The sequence below is a fragment of the Piliocolobus tephrosceles genome, chromosome 3, assembly GCF_002776525.5.
Source record: "Piliocolobus tephrosceles isolate RC106 chromosome 3, ASM277652v3, whole genome shotgun sequence".
Taxonomy (NCBI): domain Eukaryota; kingdom Metazoa; phylum Chordata; class Mammalia; order Primates; family Cercopithecidae; genus Piliocolobus; species Piliocolobus tephrosceles.
The window spans coordinates 24058426-24064968 of NC_045436.1; positions in this window are offsets into that span (position 1 = coordinate 24058426).

The window sequence follows — 6543 nt, forward strand, 5'->3', positions numbered from 1 at the left end:
GACACCAAATCCTTTGACAAGTCCAAGCCAATTGTTCTACAGAATGTTCCATCTCCTGAATTTATTTGATAGTTTCCTCATGATTGGATTTAGACAAGACATTTCTGGCAAGAACTCCATTTAGGTTATGCTGTGTACCTCCCACTCCATCACATCCGGAGGCACCTAATAGCCTGACCCATTGTCGCAATGGGGAGTTTGACGATTTGGGACAGTGGTAACTGCCAGGTCTCTCCATTGCAAAGGCATACTCTATCACATCGTAATTAATAAATAATACATGGTGTGATTTTTCACAACTGTGTGAGTACCCCCATCCTTCGACAATCTTGCTAAAAACCTCTGAATGATTTTTAGCATTCAGAGATGGTTCTCACCTAAATCAATTATTATACCAGGAAGTTTGCAAAACAGATTTTCTAATTCTGTCATTCTTTCTGTACTTATTAGCTGGCATTCTGCTTTAAAGAAAAGCTTTTCTTTTCTCCTTTATCTTCCTCCCTCTCTTTCTTTCTTCCTAATATCACTTTGGAATCAAGAAATGTTTATATTTGTTATATTTCAGTATAATTACTATTGTTTTTGAAGTTCAAATTATCCCTAATTAGGTTAAAGGACTCCTTTTCAGTCAGCTCCTTGGTTTTTTGATAGCTCTATCATTATTTGAGCATTTTCATAGTTATCTAGTCAATAAAATATTTCAGGTTAAACCGAGACTTTTCTTCCTCAGAATCTGGAATCAGCCATTTCTCCAAACAAGGCTAATTCATCTGGGTGGTAATGGGCACTGGATATGCTCACACTTAGGAGATGTCTAATTTGAACTGAAAACACAAAAGATAATTCTCTCCACCAGCAGGTCGAAAAGTGTCGAAATTTAAAAGAAGGTGATGACTGGTCCAAATTTCTGAAGCAATAAAATTAACAATGAATTCTCCCTTTATTATTATTATCAGTAGTGGTACTAATATGTATAATGTGTCTACAACAATACTCAAGACATTATATGTGTCCAGTAACTGAAAACTATACATTATTCTTGTTAATAAAAAGAAGCATCAATATCAGTGTAAGTTTTATCAGACAAGAATATAGAGTATGTGCCTATATTTTGACACTAACTTTACACCCAAGTTATATTTTGCTTAAGCCCATTATAAATTAGGCTCCTTTTTAGGGTTCACATTGACCAGTATGAAGCAAAGTGTGCCAGGCCCTTATCACGATATATGAAAAACCACCTTAAGAGCATATCATCTGAAAGTAGCTGACAAATGAGTAATCCACACTTCTCCCACTTCACCCCCTTCTTTGAATTGCTGCAGCCCTAGCTGAGGCACTCATTACCTCTCACTTGGATGTTAGCACAAAGTTCTAAACTGTTCTTATGTTTAAGATACACATACTGGAGTATTTAGCAGTGACAAGTCATGAAGCCTGAAATTTACTCTCAACTGGCTCAGGAGGTTAAAAAAAAAAAAGTATATAAAACAAAACAAATACGGCAAAATGTTAACAATCGAATCTAGGTTCTGAGTATACAGGTATTCATCATATTGTTCTTTTGACTCTTCTGTTTTTGTGAAATTTTTCACAATAAAACAAGGAAAAAGAACTGCCGAATGGAGTCAACCAATTCATCCTCTAAGTTTTTGCAAAGCCATCAACATTGTCTTTCTCAAACCTAATGATGATCACATTACTCTTCGGTTCAGAAACAGCATTTAGGGAGCTGTGTATTATATGGATTAAAAAACAGACCTTGCAGTCAGATCACTTGGGTTCAAACCCCAGAGTTATCACTTATTAGCTTGTGACCCTGGACTCAGAAAGGTTTCTTAGCCCCCTGCACCTCGGCTTCCACATATGTGAATGAGGATAATAATGGTACCTACTTCACAAAGTGTGGTAAGGATTAAATGAGCAAACAGGCCAGGAGTGGTGGCTCACATCTGTAATCCCAGCACTTTGGGAGGCTGACGCTGGCAGATCACACAGTAAGGAGATCGAGACCATCCTGGCTAACACAGTGAAACCCCATCTCTACTACAAATACAAAAAATTAGCCGGGCATGGTGGCAGGCTCCTGTAGTCCCCGCTACTCCAGAGGCTGAGGCAGGAGAATCCCTTGAACACAGGAGGTGGAGGTTGCAGTGAGCCAAGATCATGACATTGCACTCCAGCCTGGGCAACAGAGCGAGACTCCTTCTCAAAAATATAAGTAAATAAATAAATATAAATAAATAAATGAGCATATACACATAACACACATAAAACAGCGTCTAACACATAGTTAGGCTATGTAAGTGTTAGCTCTGTGTAGACTCAAAGTACTTCCTTCTACAGTATTATTTTTTAAAGAATTCTGTGGTCAGAAGCCTTTAGGAAATGTTGGGTTAAATAAAGAAAAGCAAGAACCATTTTTTTGTTTGTTTCTTTGTTTGTTTTTTAGACGGAGTCTGGCTCTTTCACCAGGCTGGAGTGCAGTGGCACCATCTCGGCTCACTGCAACCTCTGCCTCCCGGGTTCAAATGATTCTCCTTTCCCTCAGCCTCCCAAGTAGCTGGAACTACAGGCACATGCCACCACGCCCAGCTAATTTTTGTATTTTTAGTAGAGACCGAGTTTCACCATGTTGGCCAGGATGGTCTCGATATTGAACTCGTGATCCCCCTGCCTCGGCCTCCCAAAGTGCTGGGATTACAGGCGTGAGCCAGCATTCACAGCTGGCAAGAATCTTTAACTGTAGGACAGATCAGAGCTTTTAATATTCTTTTTTTTTTTTTTTTTTTTTTTTTTTTTTTTTTTTTTTTGAGACAGAGTTTCGCTGTCGCCCAGGCTGGAGTGCAGTGGCCTGATCTCAGCTCACTGCAAGCTCCGCCTCCCGGGTTTACGCCATTCTCCTGCCTCAGCCTCCCGAGTAGCTGGGACTACAGGCGCCCGCCACCTCGCCCGGCTAGTTTTTTTGTATTTTTTGGTAGAGACGGGGTTTCACCGTGTTAGCCAGGATGGTCTCGATCTCCTGACCTCGTGATCCACCCGTCTCGGCCTCCCAAAGTGCTGGGATTACAGGCTTGAGCCACCGCGCCCGGCCAGAGCTTTTAATATTCTAATGTCTATGATGAATCTTTAAGTATGTGGATCTCACATTCAGTGCCTCTCGTGGGGCCAGTACTTTGAAGATAAGTCTTGGGGAAATGCTGAGCTAGATGATGAAATCTAAACTCCTTCACTTGTTTTTGAAGGGCTTCTACTACCCACTCATCAGTCTCACAGTCTCCGGCTTTCATTCACTGAAATTTCTTTGGGCAAACTTCAAACTCTGCTACCTCCCAGTTTAACCCTAATATTTCCATGAGCTCTGTGCCATACCCCTGCAGGGATTTTCCTCCCCTCAAACCCAGCTCACCCATCAAACCCAGCTCACATGGCACTGCCTCTACAAAGGCCACCCAGATTCTCCCAGGTAGAATTAACTTTCCCATCCCTACTCCCCTGAGTGTTTTAAAATTCTAAGAAAACACATGACATTCTTTCTTGTGTTATGAGCTTTTATTTCTAGGTTTCAAAAAATAATTTACTTGGATAATTTGTAACTACCTAAGATGAAAAGCACATTCAAGTTACAGAGAGTCTCTTGTCCACCACTGATCTTCATCTCTTCCCTAAAAGCACTGTTTAATTCCTTGCGTGACACAGAGCATTTTTAACACATCTGTTTTTCTACAAGACCCTAAATTCCTAGAAGGCAGAATGAAATCTTGTCCATTTTTACATCTCTCACATAGCTAACAAAGTTCGATAAACATAGTACATGCTAAATAAATGTGAGGAAAGTAATTAACTGTATAAGATCTGTGCCCACAGTAACTTTGATTCAAAATAGAAGAAAGAAAAGATGAAGAAGAAATTTAAAAATAATAGATATTTTAAAGTTCCAACTGTTTTCTCTTTATTTAAAGATTCCTCCATTTTTGATGGTTTAAATTGAAAGAAACTTTGCTGCTTCTCATTTTGAATTACATAAACTAAATGAAGACAGGAATTCTGTAAACAAACTGAACATTTTTATTTCATTTTCATAATTGGCAATAGGCAAGATGCAAGAATCAGAAGTAACTAAGGAGAAAGTAGATGTCATTTGGACAGAAGCTCAGCCCCTCGTTGGCATTAATCCCAATGGGAAATGGTAATTAGATATGTTCAGATTCTGACCATCTGGAACTATAGGAAGCTTCTAAATTTGATTCGTGTTGGAGGAATTGTGGTCAAGAAAGGAACATGCACACAGTGATTTGGATATATTCCAAAATATGGCCTTTTGGGACCCCCAAAACACGTAATTCTACATGAAAAATGTGAAGAGAAAAATGCCCTCCTTTGCCCTAGATCTGGTTCTTGGAAACCTGTCTGGAGAACACAGAGTTAACTAAATATCCACCCAGAATTTCTAATCTCACAGTCAATAAACAGTTTGATACTTTGCCTTTACAATAGAACACCGACATATTTTACCAAAAACTCATGCCTCTCTAAGCTCTATAAGCTTTAAGCATTGGGCACACATCTAAAGCAAAGAGAAACAGCTAAATAGTATACAGGCTACACTTTGCTTCCACGTGATGTTGACATTAGCAGAGCCTAGCTTAAGTCAGTTTCCAGCAACGCCTGGAAGGTGTGGCTTTAGGTGACTTTCAGATGGGAGCTAATGGCATTTGTGGAAAATGGTAACATAAAAGTCCAATGGAGCTCTATAGATTGGATCCTAAGCCGATTTTTCTGGAAGATAAGGGCATTAAAGGGTCTTATTGCTGTTATCCAGTGCCTCGTAGCCTAAGGATGACTGAACTGATTGGATACGTGAAGCAAAGAAGGAGTAACTTGGCTCGGCTTCTCCAGCAATCAGTGGGATAATCAATGGCCACAGCCAAGTTGTGTGTTGTCAGCTAAGCTCACATGCCTTAGAATTTTGGCCATGTTGAGAAGTCCAGGTGGATATTGCCCAAGTTTCAAAATTTTTATAGGCTCTAATACCTGTATGAAAATATAATCACCTTGTTTTCTTCCAAAAAATACATATATATAAAAATATGATACATATATTTATATATATAAATATAATATATATTTTATATATAATATAAAATATATATTTATATATAATATAATATATATATATAAAAGCATTTGAAATATCAGGGATATTCTCCTGGTTTTCTTCTCCATACTCCTAAAAATTACATTATTATGTTAAATGCTTCCATTATAAGCAGCACATTTCAGATGTGACCTGCTAAAATAAACAGGTTCTGTATTAGGAGAAAGTTGGAACATTGGTTTGAAGAACTTGAAAGAGGACAACTTCTTTAAAATCCTGGATCTGCCACTCACTAGCTTTGTACCCTCGGTCAAGACTGCAAGCCTCAGATTCCTGATCTATGAAACAGGGGAAATTCTAGTGGCCACACAGAGTGCTAAAGATACAGTAACAGAATACATGTACAGTGCTTTTCTAGTACTACGAGGTCCATATCTATTATTATTTTTCTGTTTTGCTGTTTGAGAGTCTAGATAAAACGGTGATAAATGGAAAAATCAGTATTTTATTGTCCAATCTGGTCTTTTTTTCTCAACCAGAAATACATCTGACTTCTTTTGTATTCTCCATCTTAAAAACAAAGTCCATGGTGATTCACAGCAATAAAAAAAGAGTAATGCCTGCTATTGACTGAGACCTTCCTACCTTATAAGCAATTTTAGTAAAATCATATCCTTGCTTGTTCCTCATGGCAAAACTAGCTTTATGCTTATTTTGCTAAGAAACAAATGGACACACAGAAAGCTTAAACAACCTGCCCAGAGTTACACAGGTGGTAAGTGGCAGCCGTGGGGCTCAAAGCCCTGCCTGACAGCTCTCAGACACAATTGTGTCCCTGCTCAGCCACCGTGAGGAGCACACAGCAAATTCCCAAAATGCTTCCGCTCCTGCTGAGGGGCAGACAGGTATGTCACCACTTGCGGACAACTGCCCTAAGGCCTCTACTGCTTCAACATACGGGTATCACAAAGTCATTTTCAAAGATGAAAATGACACCTTATTTTTATATGAAATTCCTTAGGAACTATAGGGACATATTCCAGGCTGCCACCTACACTGATACTGTATTTGAAAGTTTGTAGAACTTTCAAACTTTCTTATTCTAGGAAAGCTACTTTGTTACTCCAGGAAACTAATAAAGAATCTCTGTGGTTAGACTGCTCCTCCCTGCTTCACTGTGTCCATGGAACATGGAGCATCTCTCACAGTGCCATGAGAGGAGAGGGCTCTTCCTTGCACTCTCTACCTCGTGAACTTACTCATCCTTCAGATCCTGCTGGAACGTCGTTTCTGAGAAGACTTCCTGCTCCCCTTCACACACCCCGAAGTCACTCACTTGTCCAGCTTTGTAGTTTTCAATACCATCTAAATGATGCCAGTTCCCAAATGTATACCTTCGACCCAGACCTCTCTGCTGCACTTGAAATGAGATCGTTTTGCTTGGA